Source organism: Oncorhynchus tshawytscha, linkage group LG22 (assembly GCF_018296145.1).
Source record: "Oncorhynchus tshawytscha isolate Ot180627B linkage group LG22, Otsh_v2.0, whole genome shotgun sequence".
Lineage (NCBI taxonomy): Eukaryota > Metazoa > Chordata > Actinopteri > Salmoniformes > Salmonidae > Oncorhynchus > Oncorhynchus tshawytscha.
Window position 1 is genome coordinate 37,923,741 of NC_056450.1, and position 24,063 is coordinate 37,947,803.

General features: G+C 44.4%; 1 protein-coding gene across 1 annotated transcript in view; it reads right to left on the reverse strand.

The window, feature by feature from the left end:
- Positions 1–15,311, reverse strand: part of LOC112221349 (syntaphilin-like) — a 35,994-nt gene extending 20,683 nt beyond the window's left edge. Inside the window, exon 1 of the mRNA XM_042303586.1 lies at positions 15,139–15,311. The gene's annotated coding sequence lies outside the window, so the exon portion shown is untranslated. The remainder of the gene's footprint in view (positions 1–15,138) is intronic.
- Positions 15,312–24,063: the final 8,752 nt, after the last annotated feature.

Genomic DNA, 24,063 nt, shown 5'->3' on the forward strand with positions numbered 1-24,063 from the left:
CACACACACACTCCCATAAAGTAGTAGTAAACAGAGTAAAGAAGATCAGATCGATAGGAGCTGAACTCTCTGGGATGTTTCCTGTCGTGCTGAGCAATTAGTGCTTTTTGAGGTCAGTTTTGTTTAGGTTCGATTATTAAAAAATAATGTTTTAAAATATTGGTTACAATAATTTTTTTGACACGTTAAATGCATTATGAAATAATGGCATTAAAATAATTGTAGATCTTTTTAATGGAAATTCCAAAGCCAAAAATAGTGGACATTCAATTGCCAAAACATAGAAAATATTCCATTGTCTCTGTCAGCTCTACATTGGGTAGACATCGATATAAAAATAATAAATGACTATGAAATAATAAAATATGTATATATTACATAGTTTTTATTTGATTACTTTATTATTTGTCTCTTCTCAAAGTCATCATCTCTGCTCAGACAGTAGCAGCCAGCTAGACAACGTTATCTCTGTGCTCCCCATACTGTACCGTCTGTAGTCATCATATTTATCTAGGCTGCCAAAGTATGCCGCACAGCTGTCTGACGAAATCATTTGACTAGTTCTTCAAAGTAGATATGGCATAGTTTCACGAACTGTCACTCTCTATCCCTCTCATTGTTGTGTTGTGTAGCCTACATTCCTCTCTCATGCGATCTGTGCGTAAAAGTGCATTCGTCAGCCTCAATGGATTATGGTCAGCGTAGTTAATTACCACGTTTCTGCGCTGAACTAGAATGTATATTTGCTTAATGAAAACTACAACTCCCTTAAGCCCAGTGTCAAACATCATTCTTGATTTAATTTCTCTCGTGAATGATTTGATTTCTCTCTAGATTATTGCTGCGTTGGGCTCACACAAAAAAAAAAACAGAAATGGAATTCAAGTAATTGAACCGACATCGGACAATTAGTTGTTTAATAAGCGGGAAAAAAACGACATCTGTGTTAATCACTCAGCACTAGACTTTCCGATCCTCTTCTTCTCTGCTCCAGCCTACAGCACCAATATCCCTGGTTGACAGGAGCAGGCAGGCATTATTTCCTACTACTTACATCATAAGGCATTCATACAGGATTTATTAAGCTCTCTTATGTAACAGCATCCCCAGCCAGAACCACTGGTAGCATCAGAAAGGTCCAGCAGCATGCAAGAAGCTTCAACGCTGATGACAGAGACATGTGGACAGAGAGAGAAGAGAGGGAAGGAGGCCAGAGATCGATGGAGAGTCTTCATATATTAGAGAGAGAAAGAAATAGAGAGAATGTTCATGTTCTCCCGGGGAAAGGTGACCTCGACTAATCTCATACACAACCAATAACTTCCTGTACAGGACGCTGCAGCGCGCATGTGTTTGAGGAAGAAAGATAATAGATAGAGGGAGAGAGAGATGGGAAAAGAGACAAAGAGAGAGGGAGAGAGAGAGAGAGATGGGAAGAGAGAGAGAGATGGAAGAAAGAGAGAGAGATGGGAAGAGAGGGAGAGAGGTGGGAAGAGAGAGAGAGAGATGGAAGAAAGAGAGAGAGGTGGGAAGAGAGAGAGAGAGATGGGAAGAAAGAGAGAGAGGTGGGAAGAGAGAGAGAGAGATGGGAAGAGAGGGAGAGAGATGGGAAGAGAGGGAGAGAGATGGGAAGAGAGAGAGAGAGGTGGGAAGAGAGAGAGAGATGGGAAGAGAGAGAGAGAGATGGAAGAAAGAGAGAGAGGTGGGAAGAGAGAGAGAGAGATGGGAAGAGAGGGAGAGAGATGGGAAGAGAGGGAGAGAGATGGGAAGAAAGAGAGAGAGGTGGGAAAGAGAGAGAGAGATGGGAAGAAAGAGAGAGAGATGGGAAGAGAGAGAGAGATGGGAAGAGAGAGAGAGAGGTGGGAAGAGAGAGAGAGAGATGGGAAGAAAGAGAGAGAGAGAGATGGGAAGAGAGAGAGAGAGATGGGAAGAGAGAGAGAGAGATGGGAAGAGAGGGAGAGAGATGGGAAGAAAGAGAGAGAGGTGGGAAGAGAGAGAGAGAGATGGGAAGAAAGAGAGAGAGGTGGGAAGAGAGAGAGAGATGGGAAGAGAGAGAGAGAGGTGGGAAGAGAGAGAGAGAGATGGGAAGAAAGAGAGAGAGGTGGGAAGAGAGAGAGAGAGATGGGAAGAAAGAGAGAGAGATGGGAAGAAAGAGAGATGGGAAGAAAGAGAGAGAGATGGGAAGAAAGAGAGAGAGATGGGAAGAAAGAGAGAGAGATGGGAAGAAAGAGAGAGAGATGGGAAGAAAGAGAGAGAGATGGGAAGAAAGAGAGAGAGGTGGGAAGAGAGAGAGAGAGATGGGAAGAAAGAGAGAGAGGTGGGAAGAGAGAGAGAGAGATGGGAAGAAAGAGAGAGAGGTGGGAAGAGAGAGAGAGAGATGGGAAGAAAGAGAGAGAGGTGGGAAGAGAGAGAGAGGTGGGAAGAGAGAGAGAGATGGGAAGAGAGAGAGAGAGATGGAAGAAAGAGAGAGAGGTGGGAAGAGAGAGAGAGAGATGGGAAGAGAGGGAGAGAGATGGGAAGAGAGAGAGAGATGGGAAGAGGAGAGAGATGGGAAGAGAGGGAGAGAGATGGGAAGAGAGGGAGAGAGATGGGAAGAGAGGAGAGAGATGGGAAGAGAGGGAGAGATGGGAAGAGAGGGAGAGAGAGGGAGAGAGAGAGAGAGATGGGAAGAGAGAGAGAGAGATGGAAGAAAGAGAGAGAGGTGGGAAGAGAGAGAGAGAGATGGGAAGAGAGAGAGAGATGGGAAGAGAAGGAGAGAGATGGGAAGAGAGGGAGAGAGATGGGAAGAGAGGGAGAGAGATGGGAAGAGAGGGAGAGAGATGGGAAGAGAAGGAGAGAGATGGGAAGAGAAGGAGAGAGATGGGAAGAGAGGGAGAGATGGGAAGAGAGGGAGAGATGGGAAGAGAGGGAGAGATGGGAAGAGAGGGAGAGATGGGAAGAGAGAGAGATGGGAAGAGAGAGAGAGATGGGAAGAGAGAGAGAGATGGGAAGAGAGAGAGAGAGATGGGGAGAGAGAGAGAGATGGGAAGAGAGAGAGAGAGATGGGAAGAGAGGGAGAGATGGGAAGAGAGGGAGAGATGGGAAGAGAGAGAGATGGGAAGAGAGAGAGAGAGATGGGAAGAGAGGGAGAGAGATGGGAAGAGAGGGAGAGAGATGGGAAGAGAGGGAGAGATGGGAAGAGAAGGAGAGAGATGGGAAGAGAAGGAGAGAGATGGGAAGAGAGGGAGAGATGGGAAGAGAGAGAGAGAGATGGGAAGAGAGAGAGAGAGATGGGAAGAGAGAGAGAGAGATGGGAAGAGAGAGAGAGAGATGGGAAGAGAGAGAGAGAGATGGGAAGAGATGGAGAGAGAGAGAGAGATGGGAAGAGAGGGAGAGAGATGGGAAGAGAGGGAGAGAGATGGGAAGAGAAGGAGAGAGATGGGAAGAGAAGGAGAGAGATGGGAAGAGAGGGAGAGATGGGAAGAGAGGGAGAGATGGGAAGAGAGAGAGAGAGATGGGAAGAGAGGGAGAGATGGGAAGAGAGGGAGAGATGGGAAGAGAGAGAGATGGGAAGAGAGAGAGAGATGGGAAGAGAGAGAGAGAGATGGGGAGAGAGAGAGAGATGGGAAGAGAGAGAGAGAGATGGGAAGAGAGGGAGAGATGGGAAGAGAGGGAGAGATGGGAAGAGAGAGAGAGATGGGAAGAGAGAGAGAGAGATGGGGGGAGAGAGAGAGATGGGAAGAGAGAGAGAGAGATGGGAAGAGAGAGAGAGAGATGGGAAGAGAGAGAGAGATGGGAAGAGAGAGAGATGGGAAGAGAGAGAGATGGGAAGAGAGAGCAAGATGGGAAGAGAGAGAGAGAGAGATGGGAAAAGAGACAAAGAGAGAGGGAGAGAGAGATGGAAAAGAGAAAGGGTGTTTTTCCTGTCACTCACAAGTATACGTGTGATGAACATGTAGTGGGAGTCTGACACGTGTGATATACGTGCTGCTGTACATACAGAGATGTACAAAAGTATGATGGCACCTGCTCGTTGAACATCTCATTCCAAAATCATGAGCATTAATATGGAGTTGGTCCCCCCTTTGCTGCTATAACAGCCTCCACTCTTCTGGGAATGCTTTCCACTAGATGTTGGAACATTGCTGATGTTGGAACACAGCCACAAGAGCATTTGTGAGTTTGGGCACTGATGTTGGGCGATTAGGCCTGGCTCGAGGTCGGCGTTCCAATTCATCCCGAAGGTGTTCGATGGGGTTTAGACCAGGGCTCTGTGCAGGCCAGTGAAGTTCTTCCACACCGATTTCAACAAACCATTTCTGTATGGACCTCGCTTTGTGCACGGGGGCTTTGCATGCCGAAACAGGAAAGAGCCTTCCCCAAACTGTTGCCACAATGTTGGAAGCAGAGAATCATCTAGCATGTCATTGTATGTGTTAAGATTTCCCCTCACTGGAACTAAGGGGCCTAGCTTGAACCATGAAAAACAGCCCTAGATCATTATTCCTCCTCCACCAAACTTTACAGTTGGCACTATGCAGTCGGGCAGGTAGCGTTCTCCTGGCATCCTCCAAACCCAGACTCATCCATCAGACTGTCAGATGGTGAAGCGTGATTCATCACTCCAGAGAATGCGTCTCCACTGCTCCAGAGTCGAGTGGCGGTGAACTTTACACCACTCCAGCCGACGCTTGGCATTGCGCATGGTGATCTTAGGCTTGTATGCGGCCGCTCGGCCATGGAAACCCATTTCATGAAGCTCCCGACGAACAGTTCTTGTGCTGACCTTGCTTCCAGAGGCAGTTTGGAACTCGGCAGTAAGTGTTGCAGCCGAGGACAGATGATTTTTATGCGCTACGCACTTCATCACTCGGCGGTCCCGTTCTGTGAACTTGTGCGGCCTACCACTTTGCGGCTGAGCCATTGTTGCTCCTAGACGTTCCCACTTCACAATAACAGCACTTGCAGGTGCCCGGGGTAGCTCTAGCAGGGCAGAAATTTTACGAATTGACTTGTTGGAAAGGTGGCATCCTATGACGGTGCCACGTTGAAACAACGCAGGTTAATATTTCCCTCTTCTGTGTTTCAGTAGACTAGTGAAACTCTGTGGCTTCTGACTCACAATGTACAGTACACCCTACGGATTGGATAGAGAGACAGAGTGACTCATAGCAGCTCTATCACTGTCCCTGGGCACACGCACACACACACACACACACACACACACACACACACACACACACACACACACACACACACACACACACACACACACACACACACACACACACACACACACACACAGTATGGGCCTGAGGACACACACCTAGTGTTGTGAATTCTGTAATGAATGTATTGTAATGTTTTTATAACAGAAAAAGTAGCAGTCACACCAGAAACCTAACCTAGCATCCTCTCTCTCTCTCTCTCTCTCTCTCTCTGTGTCTCTGTGTCTCTGTGTCTCTGTGTCTCTGTGTCTCTGTGTCTCTGTCTGTCTGTCTGTCTGTCTGTCTGTCTATACCCACACTCATCACTCTAGTATTTACGAACCTGGTAGCTGGTTTCTGAATATCTGATATCTGAGCAGTTGTGGTGGAACAGCTGCTATAGAATAAATTACATACATTTGCTTTAGGCCCAATGGTTGATCTGACAGTTTTTCTAAAGCATAATAGATCTATGTTTGTTTTCAGCGCTGCACTTCTCCTCCCTGGATGATGATAACTCACACGCTCTTATCAGGACGGCCGGCACAGCCAGCCGATAGTGGAGTTTGTCCCCGCTCACAACACCAGCCCAGAACAGCTCCTAATGCCACACATATTAACATCATCACACTGACAAAATGTATGAGTGGAGAGTACACTCCCAGTCACAACCAAAAGATCAAACAACGTTAAGTAGGACTCCCAGCTAAGTAGGACTCTCTGCTAAGTAGGACTCCCTGCTAAGTAGGACTCCCTGCTAAGTAGGACTCCCTGCTATGTAGGACTCCCTGCTAAGTAGGACTCCCTGCTAAGTAGGACTCCCAGCTAAGTAGGACTCCCAGCTAAGTAGGACTCCCAGCTAAGTAGGACTCCCAGCTAAGTAGGACTCCCAGCTAAGTAGAACTCCCTGCTAAGTAGGACTCCCAGCTAAGTAGAACTCCCTGCTAAGTAGGACTCCCTGCTAAGTAGGACTCCCAGCTAAGTAGGACTCCCAGCTAAGTAGGACTCCCAGCTAAGTAGGACTCCCAGCTAAGTAGAACTCCCTGCTAAGTAGGACTCCCAGCTAAGTAGAACTCCCTGCTAAGTAGGACTCCCAGCTAAGTAGGACTCCCAGCTAAGTAGGACTCCCAGCTAAGTAGGACTCCCAGCTAAATAGGACTCCCAGCTAAGTAGGACTCCCAGCTACAACCCTAAAAACATGGTTCAGCTCTGACAGGACACAGCTCCAGTGCAGTAGTCTAACTCTAACTGGTTTCAGGTAGGCTTCTCCTGTATGTCCAAAGGGACAGTGTTATCTCTGAGGCCAAGTGGAAAGTAGCTAGCGGCACTCGGCAGGACAACACATTTCATTACGAAGAATCTCAAAAAAATCCTGCTTAGTCACTGCACTGCAGAGCAGCTTACAGCAGCAGAGCTCTGTACACCCATCCACGAAAATGCTACGAGAGGGGAGGGGGAGGAAAGCAGGAGAGGGAGGGGGAGAGGAGTGAGGGAAGAGAGGGGGAGAAGAGGGGGTGGAGAAGAGGGGTGAGGGAAGAGAGGGGAGGGAGGGAGAGGGAAGAGAGGGGGAGGAGGAGAAGCGAGGTGGAAAGGGGAGAAGAGGGGGTGGAGAAGAGGGGTGAGGGAAGAGAGGGCAAGGAGAGCGGGAGAGGGAAGCGAGGGGGAGGAGAAGCGAGGTGGAGAGGGGCGCCATGTTGGGCTGACATCTGGATATAACAGGTCAGGAGCCAGCACCGGTCCCCTTCTGAGAAACAGCAAGAGCACCCTCCACTAAAGTGACAAAGATTATCATAACAAATGTTGCCACATCCAATGTTTATGTGTGTTGCCATCTTTGTTAACATATTCACGAACCTCTCCTCGCCCTGGAATTGTGGTTTAAGCAAGCAGGCCTGATATATAAACAACGTATACATATTAGGACTGGGAATTGCCCCCAGGGACCTCACAATACGATATTATCACCATACTTAGGTGCTGATACGATATGTATGGTAATTCTCACGATTCTTACGATCCTATATGTATTGCGATTCGATACTGTGATTTGCTGTGCCAGACATTGCTCACCATATGGTACAGAGGCACAAAAGACATCCATTAGGAAACGAGTTTTGATCAGTATGGGAAATAAAAGTACAGATTTGTTTTGTTTTTAAGTAGATAGAGAACAAGCTTTAGGAGGAAAAATACCAGCGTTTTGGTGCAGGTACATCTGACTAGCACAAAAAAATAATATTGCAATAATGTCAAATATAATATTGCAATAATGTCAAATATAATATTGCAATAATGTCAAATATAACATTGCAATAATGTCAAATATAATATTGCAATTAATCGTAGAATATAATATCCCGATATGTAACTGCATGGATTTTTCCACCATCGCTACTACACATACAACTACTGTAAGTGCCTATGTTACAACCATGTTGCTTTTCTCTCCAGACGTTGTGTTTTGAAACCACTCAAATAACTTTGGTACGGAGAGGGAAATTCCAACCATTGGACAGTGGAGATCCTAAGCAGATGAGTCACAGCCAACATTTGTATTGCTAACCATGATTTGCTCTAATCTGTTGGGTCCGGAGTTAAGATGTGTTTGAATACCCATACTAATATACTGTATACTCCATACTTAATGAGTATATACTATTAGTTAATTTTAGTACACTGTAAACAAACAGTATCCTTTCAGTTGAGCGTACTAGCTCTTCGGCTGTCGACCGGAAGTTGATGCTGTTGCTATGCAACCTCTTACTAGCTTCTTAGCATAACAAATGACTAGCTAGACATTTTACGACTTTGTGTGTGTGTTCTTAAATACAATCTGGAGTACCAGAGGGTGCTCAGCGTGCGCTCTCGCCGTTTGGAGCGTTTGTTTCCACACTGGAACGCTCTGGCCGAGGATTAGGGTTGACACGAGCGTACTAACGTAGGCTAGCTTGCTAGCTACTTCCAGAAACAAATTAGAGAACACGTCACTATGACATTTTTACTCGCCCTAGCAGAGCTGGTTAGGTAGTTTTCAAGTTATCAGAGCGTTGGTGACTGTAACTGTGCAGCTTTCAACAATGTAATTATGCTCTTTTTGCTCCAGCCATATTCAACGAGTGTTCAGCGTTCGTAAAATTCATCAGTTACTCTGTGCTCTGGTACGTTAGTAAATTCATCAGTTACTCTGTGCTCTGGTACGTTAGTAAATTCATCAGTTACTCTGCGCTCTGGTACGTTAGTAAATTCATCAGTTACTCTGCGCTCTGGTACGTTAGTAAATTCATCAGTTACTCTGTGCTCTGGTACGTTCGTAAATTCATCAGTTACTCTGCGCTCTGGTACGTTAGTAAATTCATCAGTTACTCTGCGCTCTGGTACGTTAGTAAATTCATCAGTTACTCTGCGCTCTGGTACGTTCATAAATTCATCAGTTACTCTGCGCTCTGGTACACTCAGATGAGAGTGCTCTGAAAACGGAGTAGATAACCAGAGCGAATTTATGAAAGCACCAGAATGTCCATTGAGAACGCACAATGACTATACCACTTCGCTAAGCTAAGAATGACAGGATTCATCATGTCAATAAACGTTTGGTAGTTAGATAGCATATAGTTAATATACTGGCAGGTTTGATGTATTAGTAGGCAACTAACATTAGGTAGCTAGCTAACATACCAGTACATACTGCTGTAATGATGTGGTTCGTAAGGACAGCATAGCTAACACATTTTCAGCCAACATAACTTATTTGAAAAGTCATAACATTATTACATTGCCGAACATTTTCTAAACATTTGTCATAATTAGTTAAAGCAATGAATATGTATCCACTCTCATTGGATATTTTCCTCCATTTTCTTCAAATCTGAAAACGATGTGAAGCCACACCCATTTTCTGAAGAATTGCATTATGGGCCCTAAAAGCACGGAAATAGTGTCCACCGCTTGTATACTTTGTATTTTCGCCGTTGTAGTACGACATCCGGTAACATTTGGCATACTAACTATATCCATACTATGACCAATAAGCATACTACATACTCAAATTACATCACAAATAGTACGGTTAGTAAGGTTAGTATGAGTATTTGAACACAGCGTTAGTTTTTCAATTTGAGCGCTCTCCAGAAAGATCCTGACATCCCGTTGCAGCATCCTGCCCCTACCAGAGACCCCTCTTGCTGAGCAGTCTATCTGTGATGTTATCAGGACCTCTAGAAACCCTGTTGAACCAGAGACTGTGCGAGTGTACTGTACATGTGCCCAATGGCCATTAGCGCTCCCTGTTAGCTCCATACTGCTGTTAGGAGTGTTATTTACAGGCTTGGCTCAGGACATTGTCCACCGTGATTCACCTCCATTGCCAAGAAAGCAACAACAACAAAAATATGAAGTACATGTGGATTCGTAATCTCACTAAGCACAATATTTCTCTCTGAGCCATGATCAGTGTAGGGACATGGTGGAACAGGAATACATGTTTTCTACATTCAATCTTTCGATTAGACTGCCTTCAGGATGAAGATGGCATCGTGTACAGGGACATCACATTATTAACAAAGAAGAAACCAAAAGTAGCTTGTTGGGAAAACATGCAAAACTGGGACAAATTGAAAAAGATGTTCCAAAGAGACAAGTTCACAGGAAATGAACCTGTCAAAATGAACTAAACTGGAGGACTATGGTGACTTTGTCAAGTGTAAAAAGGTCCGCTGTTGAAAAAAAAAGAATACCCTGAATAAGCGGTAATATGGCGATCTCTGTTTCAGCACTATTGACAGATGCTTGGAATTCCAGAGTTCAGCATTTGTTCTGTGGAGAGCGATCGGCTCACAGGAATAATGACATGAAAAGGTTTTTCCAGGAAGAAAGAAGCTTTGAAGAGGAAGGCTCCTCTAACTAGAACTTTGGTAGCCCTTCAGCATATAATAACAGAGAAAAGATAGATGCAGACATCCAGAGAGTAAGATACTGTGGGTTCAGTGGTTAGAGTGCTATAGGAGAGGGTCACTGGCTCAGATTACATTCCTGTTGCCCTTCAACAAGATGGTGTTATAGTTGGATATCACTGCATGCAAATCCCCAATGAAACAAAGAACAAAGAATCAGTCAGATAATGCAAATTAAATCAACCCATCTATCCATCAGTCATTCGGACTGCTTTCATTTAGCATGAAATGCAATTCCCTTGCCTGGAGTCACTGCACTAATTGTGCTACATGCTTTACTTATATAGTGAGCAGTGTCCGGGTGAAAGCTTGGAGCACATTGAGACCATAAAGCCGGTGAAAAGACAACTGCTTAATGGACTAACAAAGCTGCTTGTGGGTCTAGGAGGAGAAGTCAATCACAATTAAATCAAAGCGAATACAATAGGTGCAGACCTTACCGTGAAATGTTTACTTACAAGCCCTTAAACAACAATGCAGTTCCAGAAATGGAGTTAACAAAATATTTACTAAATACATTATAGTAAAAAATGTAATAAAAAGTAACAGAATAAAATGACATAGCAATAACGAGGCTATATACAGGGGGTACAGGTTAGTCAAGGTAATGTAGATGTAGGTAGGGGTAAAGTGGCATAGATGCATAGATAATAAACAGCAAGTATCAGCAGCTTTAAAACAAAACGGGGGTCAATGTAAATAGTCTGGGTGGCCATTTTATTAATTGTTCAGCAGTCTTATAGAAGCTGTTAAGGAGACTTTTGGTCCTAGACTTGGCGCTCCGGTACCGCTTGCCGTGCGGTAGCAGAGAGAACAGTCTATGATTTGGGTGACTGGAGTTTTTGACCATTTTTGTACATTTTTTTAACTAGGCAGTTAAGAACAAATTCTTATTTTTGATGACGGCCTAGGAAAAAGTGGGTTAACTGCCTTGGTCAGGGGCAGAACGACAGATTTTTACCTTGTCAGCTCTGCGATTTGATCTTGCAACCTTTCGATTATTGGCCCAACACTCGAACCACTAGGCTACCTGCTGCCTTCCTCTGACACCACCTAGTAAATAGTCCTGGATGTCAGGAAGCTTGGCCCCAGTGAAATATTGGGTCGTATGCAACCGGACAAGATGCTCTCGATGGTGCAGTTGTAGAACCTTTTGAGGATCTGAGGACCCATGCCAAATCTTTTCAGTCTCCCGAGGGGAAAAAGGTGTTGTCATGCCCTCTTCACAACTGTCTTGGTGTGTTTGGACCATGATAGTTTGTTTGTGATGTGGACACCAAGGAACTTGGAACTCTCAACCCGCTCCACTACAGCCCTGTCAATGTTAATGGGGGCCTGTTCGGCCCTCCTTTTCCTGTAGTCCACGATCAGCTCCTGTGTCTTGCTCACATTGAGGGAGAGGTTGTTGTCCTGGCAGTGTCTGATCTCCTCCCTATAGGCTGTCTCACTGTTGTCGGTGATCAGGCCAACACTGTTGTGTCGTCAGCAAACTTAATGATGGTGTTGGAGTCATGCTTGGCCCCGCAGTCATGGGTGAACAGGGAGTAAGCACACATCCCTGAGGGGCCCCGGTGTTGAGGATCAGTGTGGTATATGTGTTATTTCCTACCCTTACCACTTGGGGGGCGGCCCGTCAGGAAGTCCAGGATTCAGTTGCAGAGGAAGGTGTTTAGTCTCAGGGTCCTTAGCTTAGTGATGAGCTTTGTGGGCACTATGGTGTTGAACAATGGAGTTTGTCCGGGTGGGAAAGGGCAGTGTGGATTGCGATTGTGATTTGGTCATCCGTGAATTTGTTGGGGCGGTATGCAAATTGGAGTGGGTCTAGGGTTTCCGGGATGATGGTGTGGATATAAACCATGACCAACCTTTCAAAACACTTCATGGCTACTGTGAGTGATATGGGGGGGTAGTCATTTAAGCAGGTTACCTTAGTATTCTTGGGCACAGGGACTATGATGGTCTGATTGAAACATAGGGGTATCACAGACTCGGTCAGGGAGGGGTTGAAAATGTCAGTGAAGACACTTGTCAGTTGGTGCGCGCATGCACTGAGTACATGCTCTGGTAATCCGTCTGGCCGTGTGGCCTTGTGAATGTTGACCTGTTTAAAGGTCTTGCTCACATCGATTACGGAGAGTGTGATCACACAGTCGTCCTTAACAACTTGTGCTCTCATGCATGCTTCAGTGTCGCTTGCCTCAAAGCGAGCATAAAAGGCATTTAGCTCATCTGGTAGGCTCGTGTCACTGGGCAGCTTGCGACTGGGTTTCCCTTTGTAGTCCGTAATAGTTTGCAAGCCCTGCCACATCTGACGAGCATCAGAGCCTGTATAGTAGGATTCAATCTTAGTTCTGTATTGATGCTTTGCTTGTTTGATGGTTCATCTGAGGTCATAGTGGGATTTCTTATAAGTGTCCGGTTTAGTGTCCCGCTACTTGAAAGCAGCAGCTCTAGCCTTTAGCTCGGTACGGCTGTTGCCTGTAATCCATGGCTTCTGGTTGGGATATGTACTTAAGGTCACTGTGGGCATGACATCGTCAATGCACTTATTGATGAAGCCGGTGACTGAGGTGGTATACTCCTCAATGCCATTGGATGAATCACTTATATAGCTCATTGAGTGCGGTCTTAGTGCCAGCATTGGTTTGTGGTGGGAAATAGACGGCTATGAATAATATAGATGAGAACTCACTTGGTAGATAGTGTGGTCTACAGCTTATCATGAGGTACTCTACCTCAGGAGGAGTTGGAGAGAGAGATATGTACAATGGAGACTGACAGGAAACAGCATGCTATGACAGTGATGGCCAAGCTACCATGGAGACAGTCATTCCGCCACTTATCCAAAAGGTGAGCTGCCCAATGCCCAGTAACAGACTGCATCAAGGGTGTGTTTTTAATATCAGGATGTGTGTAGCTAGCGAATATGATACTGGCAGTGGATTGGTCATTCGTTCACTGGGATTGGACAGCAGAAAATTGCCTGACCCTGCAGGCCTGGTCCAACCTCTAGCCCTTACACCTTCAGTGTTTTCAGATCTGAAGGGAAAGCATCAGTGTTGCAATAAGACAGAGGCTCACTGAGTCCATTGAAGGCTATAGGTGGTGGCACAATAACTGGACAGCTTCTACCCCCAAGCCATAAGACTGCTAAACAAGACTGCTAAATAGCTAATCAAATGGCTGCTACTGTCTATTATCTATCCTGTTGCCTAGTCACTTTAACCCTACCTATATGTATATATCTAGCCCAATTACCCCGTACCCCTGCACATCGACTCGCTACTGGTACTTCCTGTATATAGCCATGTTATTTTCTACTTCCTGTATATAGCCATGTTATTTTTACTTGTCATTGTTATTCATTATTCACTGTGTATTTATTAATTGGGTCACTATTTACATTTTTATATATATATTTTTATATTGTGTCTCTGCATTGTTGAAAAATGACCGTGTAAGTAAGCATTTGACTGTTTGTCTACACCTGTTGTTTATGACACGTGACAAATAAAATGTGATTTGATGTGATCAGTCCGGTGACAGTCCTCTCCAATCTGCAAACACTAAAGAGGATGTTGTTAGACAGGAAAGGACCAGGCTATGGTTGTTTTGGAAACAAGCAGAGGTTGTTTTGGAACCAGGCAGAGGTTATATGTGGGGGGAATGCAGGGTGAATGCAGGTTGTATGTGGGGTGCATGTGTGGTGGATGTGTGGAGCATGCGGGGTGTATGTGTGGAGCATGCGGGGTGTATGTGTGGAGCATGCGGGGTGTATGTGTGGAGCATGCGGGGTGTATGTGGGGTGCATGCAGGGTGTATGTGTGGAGCATGCGGGGGGTGTATGTGTGGAGCATGCGGGATGTATGTGTGGAGCATGCGGGGTGTATGTGTGGTGCATGCGGGGTGTATGTGTGGAGCATGCGGGGTGTATGTGTGGAGCATGTGGGGTGTATGCAGGGTGAATGCAGGTTGTATGTGGGGTGCATGCGTGGTGTATGCAGGGTGAATGCAGGTTGTATGTGGGGTACATGCGGGGTGTATGTGTGGAGCATGCGTGGTGTATGCAGGGTGAATGCAGGTTGTATGTGGGGTACATGCGTGGTGTATGCAGGGTGAATGCAGGTTGTATGTGGGGTGCATGCAGGGTGTATGTGTGGTGCTCTCAACAACTGGGCCCTTTACCCCTAAGGTCATCAACATATGCACCAACAACCACAATGCAAAGCTGAGTCACTGCAGACTCCTGGGAAAACAACATATATTTCTAGAGGACATTTGGAGAGAGTGTGAGTAACCTGACCTACAATCTAGAATGTCCCCACCAACAAACACAAAGTCCAGAGCCCTTTCACAAGCCAGATGTTTATATTTCCGTGAGATTTCCTATTTTACTGAAAATCGAAAACTACTGCAAGGTCAAATTGCATGCCAGGAGACCAGTCACGACTTTAGTAGGCTACTAAAATGGCAGGTGTTTGGCTTGAGATTACTGTGCTTTTTCCCAACGCTTACTGAACCTGCCATTTATATGAACCATCTCTATCAAAAGCTTTCCAAATAGATTGCATCTATAATGTATAACGCCAATTCTCAAATGACCGACGCGTAATCTGCAAGGGTTGCGATCACCTGGCCTGAGAATAGCCTAGTACCGCTACTACCAACGTATAGCGCAGGATGACAAGGTAAACACACATCTGCGCTGCATCCTAGCAGCAGCAGGCTCGCTGCTGGACAGCGACACAAACAACCAACCAACCATTATAACATTAGGCCTATGCTATAAGTGCGTGCGTAACTCTGCTCTTTAATAAACAATATTATTTTCGGCTTGGCAACATCTTGCAGCTCTCTCTGCATGTCTCCATTTCTCAGATACTCTATTCATACTTATTCACAGTCATTGATGTGCCCTACACCGGAGCATCCTTAGTAAAATGCCAGCAAAGCCAAATGGCATTAGGCTACAACGACTTGAATCGAAAAAGAATGAGGTTTACCTGTTCCCCCTTCCGTATTTATTTTTACGGTTCCATCGTTATTTACCGCCTGCCTTCTTGATTACCCCGCGATTCCCGTCTCCGGTAAGGACTCGATGTGCCTCTGCTCGGGCGCTGGATGACCGGAATGCCTGAGTTGCGTTTGAGAGCCGCACGGAAAGACAAGTGCATTGTTGAAAGCAGATGCGTAATGCTACGTTGGTTCTTAAAGGGAAACACCGATCTTCATATCAAACGTGCATCTTAATAACAGTCCTGGGCACAAACAAAGACTGAATCAGGAGTGAACTTATGTGTCTGCAGTTTATACAATTCTTCACATAATTTATGTTCTGAACAAAATATGCACTGAACAAAAATATAAATGCAACCTGTAAAGTGTTGGTGCCAAGCTGAAATAAAGCTGAAATAAAATACCACAGAAATGTTCCATAAGCACAAGAAGCTTATTTCTCTCAAATGTTGTGAACACATTTGTTTACATCCCTGTTTTTGAGCATTTATTCTTTGCCAAGATATTCCATCCACCTTACAGGTGTGTCATATCAAGAAGCTGATTAAAAAGCATGCCATTACACAGGTGCACCTTGTGCTGGGGACAATAAAAGACCACTCTAAAATGTTACGTTTTGTCACACAATACAATGCCACAGATGTCTCAAGTTGAGGGAGTGTGCAATTCGCATGCTGACTGCAGGAATGTCTGAGCTCGACCTGTTGAGTTAAAAAATAATAATAATAATAATACTTTTTTGAGCCCCACCTGTTGCCTGTTTTGCATGTTACACATTCCACATGTTACACGTTACACAGTTACACATGTTTGACATTAGTATGTGTCACATATCGTTATATCTACCGTAGATTTGATTGGACTGATCATGTCAACATAATACATTCAAAATCTTAGCTAGCAAGCTAGCAGTCATCATCTACCTGGCAAAAGCTTTTCAATCCTTTTCATATGAAGAGAAATAATGAAGAGAAATTATAGATAAAAACGTATTGGTGCTCATTGGCAATTGGACAAGAACATTACACAACAAGTTGGAAATCACAAATTTAACAATGAGTGGTTTGAAGGAATCAACTGCAAATCAAATTGTATTAGTCACATGCGCCGAATACTTACTGTGAAATGCTTACTTACAAGCCCCCAACCAACAATGCATTTTCAAAAAATACGGACAAGAATAAGAGATAAAAGTAACAAGTAATTAAAGAACAGCAGTAAAACAGCAATAGCAAGACTATATACAGGGGTGTATCAGTAAAGAATCAATGTGCAGGGGCACCGGTTAGTTGAGGTAGTATGTACTGTAGGTAGAGTTATTGAAGTGACTATGCATAGATGACAACAACAGAGTAGCCACGGTGTAAAGAGGGGGGTTGGGGGGCAATGCAAATAGTCTGGGTAGCCATTTGATTAGATGTTCATGAGTCTTCTGGCTTGGGGGTAGAAGCTGTTTTGAAGCATCTTGGACCTAGACTTCTGTAATGATGCTTTGCCTGTTTGATGGCTCGTCAGAGGGCATAGCGGGATTTCTTATAAGCTTCCGGGTTAGAGTCCCGCTCATTGAAAGCGGCAGCTCTAGCCTTTAGCTCAGTGCGGATGCTGCCTGTAATCCATGGCTTCTGGTTGGGGTATGTATGTACGGTCACTGTGGGGACAACATCATCAATGCCCTTATTGATGAAGCCAATGCCTGATGTGGTGTAATCCTCAATGCCATCGGAGGAATCTCGGAACATAGTTTAGTCTGTGCTAGCAAAACAGTCCCGTAACTTAGCATCTGAATACATTGGCTTCATCTGACCACTTTTTTATTGATGTAGTCACTGGTGCTTCCTGCTTGTTAGCAGGAATCAGGAGGATAGAATTATGGTCAGATTTGCCAAGTGGGGGGCGAGGGAGAGCGTTGTATACATCTCTGTGTGTGGAGTAAAGGTGGGCTAGAGTTTTTTTCCCCGCTGGTTGCACATTTACCATGCTGATAGAAATTTGGTAAAACGGATTTAAGTTTGCATTAAAGTCCCCGGCTATTAGGAGCGCCACCTCTGGTTGGGCATTTTCTTGTTTGCTTAAGACGGAATACAGCTCATTCAATGCTGGCTCAGTGCCAGCCTCTGACTCTGGGTGTATGTAAACAGCAACGAAAAATACAGATGAAAACTCTCTAGGTAGATGGTGTGGTCTACAGCTTATCATGAGATACTCTACCTCAGGCGAGCAATAGCTCGAGACTTCCTTAGATACCGTGCACCAGCTGTTATTTACAAAAATACATTGTCCGCCGCCCCTTGTCTTTCCAGACGCCGCTGTTCTATCCTGCCGGTATAGCGTGTAATCAGCCAGCTCTACGTTGATAGTGTCGTTGTTCAGCCACGACTCCGTGAAGCATAAGATGTTACAGTTTTTAATGTCCAGTTGGTTGTTTAATCATCCGCTTAGCTCGTCGATTTTATTCTCCAAATATTGCTAGCAGAATGGAGGGAAGTGGGGGTTTATTCGATCGCCTACAAATTCTCAGAAGGCAGCCCGCCCTCTGGCCCCTTTATCTCCGCCTCCTCTTCATGCAAATCACAGGGATCTGGGCCTGTTCCAGAGAAAGCAGTATATCCTTCGTGCCGGGCTCGTCAGAGTCGTGAAAGGAAAAAAAGGATTTTGCTAGTCCGTGGTGAGCAGTCCTGATGCCTAGAAGTTATTTTCGGTCAAAAGAGATGGTAGCGGCAACATTATATACAAAATAAGCAAAAAAACAAGTTACAACAACGCAAATAAACAGAAAAAAACCACAATCGTTTGGGGACACGTAAAACGTCTGCCTTCCTCTCCTGTGCCCTCTTATCTCAGGCCTCTTTCTAGAGCTCCGACATGAAGATCACTGACGTCATGATTTAACCTGGTTTTTTTCCAGAGTTCCCAGTTGTCTTGAAAGCACCATAAATCCAAAGAATGCCCGACTTTAATGACAAAGTTTGATGAAAAAGTTGGCCACAAGAAGGACTTCAACTGAGCACTTCCTGTTCAACTGAGCACAGCACAACAAGGTGAGTCAAAAAATGTGTTGTATACTGCTACATAAATGATGTAATATGCCAGGGAGATATGTATGCTGTAGATAAGAAAGTAATACTAAGTGTATGTTGTGTAGTAAGCTGTCAGTAGCCAATGTGCTTCACCCTAATAATTTGGTCCCATTCCCCCTCATAATCTAGCCTACTGTTCTGACTTGGTGGTGCACATGTAGCCTGTAACCTGTTTTAGAGAAATTAAATCATTCAATATTGTAAGAGCTTTCAATGTCTGCTTATATGCCACTTTTATTTATTCTGACTTGGTGTACAGGGAGAATACTGTAAGAACGGCCTATGTTCTGAATTCTGTCGCAGTACATTTAAAAAGTGCTGAACGTATAGTTATATTGACTACGTCCATCCTAGCTTGCTCGTTAATGTCTTAATTGAAATTACGGACCGCCTCTTATCCGCTTGTCGTTCCCTTATGCCATAGTTTGTACATCTCCATTGTCAGTACAAACCACATTTGTTTAACCTCTATGGCATCGTTGTCCCCCCCATGGGACGGTTGAGCTAACGTAGGCTAATGTGATTAGCATGATGTTTTAAGTAACAATACATTTTTCCAGGACATAGACATATCTGATATGGGCAGAAAGCTTAAATTCTTGTTAATCTAACTGCACTGTCCCATTTATAGTGGCTATTACTATGAAATAATACCATGCTATTGTTAGAGGAGAGTGCACAGTTCTGAACTTGAAAATGTATTAATAAACCAATTAGGCACATTTGGGCCAACTTGATACAAAATGTTGAACAGAAATGCAATTGTTCATTGAATCAGTCTAAGACATTGAACAAACACTGCTGCCATCTAGTGGACAAAATCTAAATTGCTCCTAACCTGTAATAGTACATTATGGCCTTTCTCTTGCATATCAAAGATGTAAAAAACGTTTTACCAGATCTAATGTGTTATATTACTTTCATAACTACATTACTTTCACATTTCCACAAACTTCCTTTTAAATGGTTTCAAGAATATGCATTTCCTTGCTTCAGGTACTGAGCTACAGGCAATTAGATTTGGGTATGTCATTTTAGGCGAAAATTGCGAAAAGGGGTCCGATCCTTAAGAAAGTCAGCCATATCATCTATGTTTTTTAAAAGACAGTGAAATGAGGCTGAATGAACTGTTTGGCTACCAGACATGCCTCTGCTGATAGCCAGGTGGAGACGTGGTAGATAGCCAGGTGTAGTGGTGGTAAGGATTCACTCCGTGGTGCTGAAAAGAAAGCTCTGCTGTTGGGCTTTATGTAGATCCTAACAGTTTGTGGGCACCTCATGTCACCGTTATAGTGCAATTCATGTATTGTTTAGTGTTGTGTTGTGTGGTGGCTTTGCTGGCATGCATCTAAAACATGTTTTTTGTTTTTGTTTGCCCCACTAAGATTTGCATGCTAATATCGCCACTGATGAGACCAGTTAGCTGTTAGCTACTTTTCATCACTAAACTCTGACAAAACTCAAGGAACATTATTTTCTGTGAAAGAATCTCTCTTGTCTTATATTTGAGAAGGTTGAAGCACTTGGCTCCTCTTCAAAATGATTTTGTGATCAATTTAGTGATAGCTGAGCTCTACCGTACTCTAGTTATTGATGGAAAAAAACAGGCCCTACCCGGCCCTAACCCGATGCATAACGTCAGAGCCCGTCGTGGGGAACACGTCTGGTAACAGATCCCTGGCTGGAAGAAGGTTCAGTGAATGGTGAGGTACAGTGTGAGCTAATACAGTAGGTGGAATGCTTCTCAAATGTATTGTTTTATGCGTTTTCCACACTCGTCCTCACAAGAAAGTACTTAAGAGAACTTCCTCGGAAATGCACTTGGAGCATAAGCGTGTTGAGTAGGTAGTATGCATATTGAGAAACACACAGAGTATTATAAACAGGCCTGTACACACCTTATCCAGACAGTCTATATTTGGTTGCAGAAATCCCAAGGGTAAAATTCCCAGAGACCTACAGTAGTGCCTTCTTTACAGTAAAATGAAGTCGGTATACTCAATCCAGTGTCATATCTTCCTACAGAGGTATGGAGCTTGTCCATTATATTTCCTCAGTGTCGACCCTGTGCACTTCTGGTAAAGTGTGTGTGTCTACACACACAATATCAGTGACTCAATTGTCCTCTAATTAATACATGTGCACAAAATGCTCTCAAAGCTCCTTATCTTCGACCCCTGAATGTGACATTTAGATAAAACATTATTCATAATTTAATGTATTACAATGTTTTGATTTAGGATATGTTTATATATAACAATAGTATCAGGATTAAGGCAAAAAGGATTTCATCCAAATGTGACAATGCTCGTTCAAAAACGCTGATTACCATAGTTTTGGCGGTAGAGACAGTTCTCCATGCTTTAGATTCCTTTTTGCATTGTGGCCCTGTGTGTCTCAGTTGGTAGAGCATGGCCTTGACAGTGATCATGGGTTCGATTCCTGCTGGGGCCACCCATAGGAAAAATGTATGCATTTAACTAGGCAAGTCAATGATGGCCTAGGAACAGTGGGTTAACTGCCTTGTTCAGTTGCAGAAGAACAGATTTTTTTTTTTTACCTTGGGGATTCAACCTTGCAACCTTTCTGTTACGAGTCCAACACTCTAACCACTAGGCTACCTGCCGCTACCTGTCACCCCTCCCGCAAATGTAAGTCACTTTGGATAAAAGTGTCTGTTAAATGGCATTTATTATACTGTATATTACCTTGTATTCTTATATTTCAGAAGTGATTTCCCCATAATTCAGTACTATTTCTCTGCATGTAGCCCTACCAACGCACCAGAAGGAATCAGTTGGAGGGGTGTTTGATTTCTATATTTTTCATGGGACCTCCTATGTGTGCACATGCATTTCGAAAACGGGTGTTTTAATAAAGACCATAGGCAGGCAGCTTGTGAGATTCAAAATTCTGGTTCTTTCAATCACATTCATCTCTCTTTTCTGCCTGACTGCCTCCCTTTCTATCTGTCTTGACTTGAGCTATTGCTAGTGTTCAACATTTGTACCAAATTATCACATCAACAGCCTGAAGTTGTAGCTAACGAACTTGCAACAGTGTCAACTAGCCTATTTCGGGCTCTCGAAGTTTCCTGCACCTGTGAGCTCAGAACAGAAAGCTTTAAAAAAAAGTACATTTCCACTGGATATATGGGCTCATCAGATCATGATATTTGGCTCTTTCACACCGAGGCTTGGTGATTGAGGTCAGGAGTGTTGGAAAGATTTTTCAAATACTGAGGAACTATCATTCGCAATGGATGTTAAAAAAACAGACTTTGTTGACTTGAGTGAGGCGAAGAAAAAAAACTTGTGGTGTACGTGGTGAGTTAAGACACAGAAATAAGACGTTGCCAAATGGGCATTTTCCTGAGATGCACCATATGTGGGCCAACATTCTAGAGATGCACCATATCTGGGCCAACATTCTGGAGATGCACCATATCTGGGCAAACATTCTGGAGATGCACCATACCTGGGCAAACATTCCTGAGATGCACCATATCTGGGCAAACATTCCTGAGATGCACCACATCTGGGCAAACATTCCTGAGATGCACCACATCTGGGCAAACATTCCTGAGATGCACCACATCTGGGCAAACATTCCTGAGATGCACCATATCTGGGCAAACATTCCTGAGATGCACCATATCTGGGCAAACATTCTGAGATGCACCATATCTGGGCCAACATTCTAGAGATGCACCATATCTGGGCAAACATTCTGAGATGCACCATATCTGGGCCAACATTCCTGAGATGCACCATATCTGGGCCAACATTCCTGAGATGCACCATATCTGGGCCAACATTCTAGAGATGCACCATATCTGGGCCAACATTCTAGAGATGCACCATATCTGGGCCAACATTCTAGAGATGCACCATATCTGGGCCAACATTCTGGAGATGCACCATATCTGGGCAAACATTCTAGAGATGCACCATAGCTTCGCCACACCCCGCCCCCTTTTTCTTTTTGCAACATTTTAAATTATACTCCAGACACATTATCTTCACACATACCATAGTGCCCACAAAGTCCATCACTAAACGAAGGACCCTGGGACTAAACACTTCCCTCTGAAACTTTACTTCCTGATGGGAACGCTCCCAGGGGGTGAAGGTAGGCAACAACACATCTGCCACGCTGATCCTCAACACTGGGGCCCCTCAGGGGTGCGTGCTTATTCCTCTCCCATACTCCCTGTTCACCCATGACTCCGTGTCCAAGCACGACTCCAACACCATCAAGTTTGCTGACGACCCAACAGTGGTAGGTCTGATCACCGGTGGTGACAGCCTATAGGGAGGAGGTCAGAGACCTGGCAGTGTGGAGCCAGGACATCCTCTCTCTCAATGTGAGCAAGACACAGGAGCTGATCGTGGACTACAGGAAAAGGAGGGCTGAACAGGCCCCCATTAACATTGAAGGGACTGAAGTGGAGCAGGTCGAGAGTTTCAAGTTCCGTGGAGTCCACATCACAAACAAGCTATCACGGTCCAAACACACCAAGACAGTTGTGAAGAGGCTACGACAGCACCTTATCCCCCGCAGGAGACTGAAAAGATTTGGCATGGGTCCTCAGATCCTCAAAGTTCTACAGCTGCACCATCGGGGGCATCCTGACGGGTTGCATCACCGCCTGGTATGGCAACTGCTCGGCATCTGGCCGTAAGACATAAGGCCCAAGCTGGGGGCCAAGCTGGGGGCCCAAGCTTCCTGACATCCAGGACATATACAGTACCAGTCAAACGTTTGGACAAACCTACTCATTCCAGGGTTTTCCTTATTTGTACTATTTTCTACATTGTATAATAATAGTGAAGACATCAACTATGAAATAACACATATTGAATCATGTAGTAACCAAGAAAGTGTTAAACAAATCAAAATATGTGTTATATTTGAGATTCTTCAAAGTAGCCACCCTTTGCCTTGATGACAGCTTTGCACACTCTTGGCATTTACTTTAGTTTATTTAGTTAATATTTTAGTAACTCTATTTATTGTACTGCGTTGTTGGTTATGGCTTGTAAATAAGCATTTCACGGTGAGATCTACATCTGTTGTATTGGCGCGTGTGACAAAAACAATTTGATTTGATCTTCCTAAACACACTTGTGTTTTGAAACAGTCCACAGCTATTGTTTAAATATAAGCTAATGATACCCGTGGCTAAGTCATACTCCCTGGTGAAGTATTTTATTTAGATAGGAGTAATTCTATAATTTAGGCGAAACATCAATTTACTTTAGGGCAATCCAGCATCCTAACAGTGCACCCACATACTTTCCTTTCCAATTCACAAGAGGCTGAAACCAGAGACCTGTTTATAATGACGAGTTGCTCATGTCTCCGCCCTAACAATGGGAATCCTTGTCCAAAAGTCGAGAAGGCAGGCAACAAGCTTAGGTCTGCAAATTATTCCCATAGAAACGCATTGGATTTATACTGGACAGATTTTGGTGAGAGTGAGCCCTTTTTAGCTTCGCCTCTTCCTCTCGGCTGAAACTATGGTAGATCACTGGAGAAAGCATAGCGAAACAGCGCCCCACGATGTAGCCAATGTATCTGATATACATAGTCCACATATACTGAGACAGCGGGGCGGTGTTTTGCTCGCTCGGCTGCTTTAACTGAGATTGATGCGACTTTCTGTCGGCCTGCGTCTCGGTCAAATAAATTATCAATATTTCTAGATTTTATTTGGATAGGCGAGGTACGGTAGGGCGGGCCAGGCCCCCTAAGGCCTGCCCATAACGGCATCCGTGTGTAAAGCCTACCTTACAGGCCTTCACCAGGCCCTCTTCCTCTTTTTCGTGACAA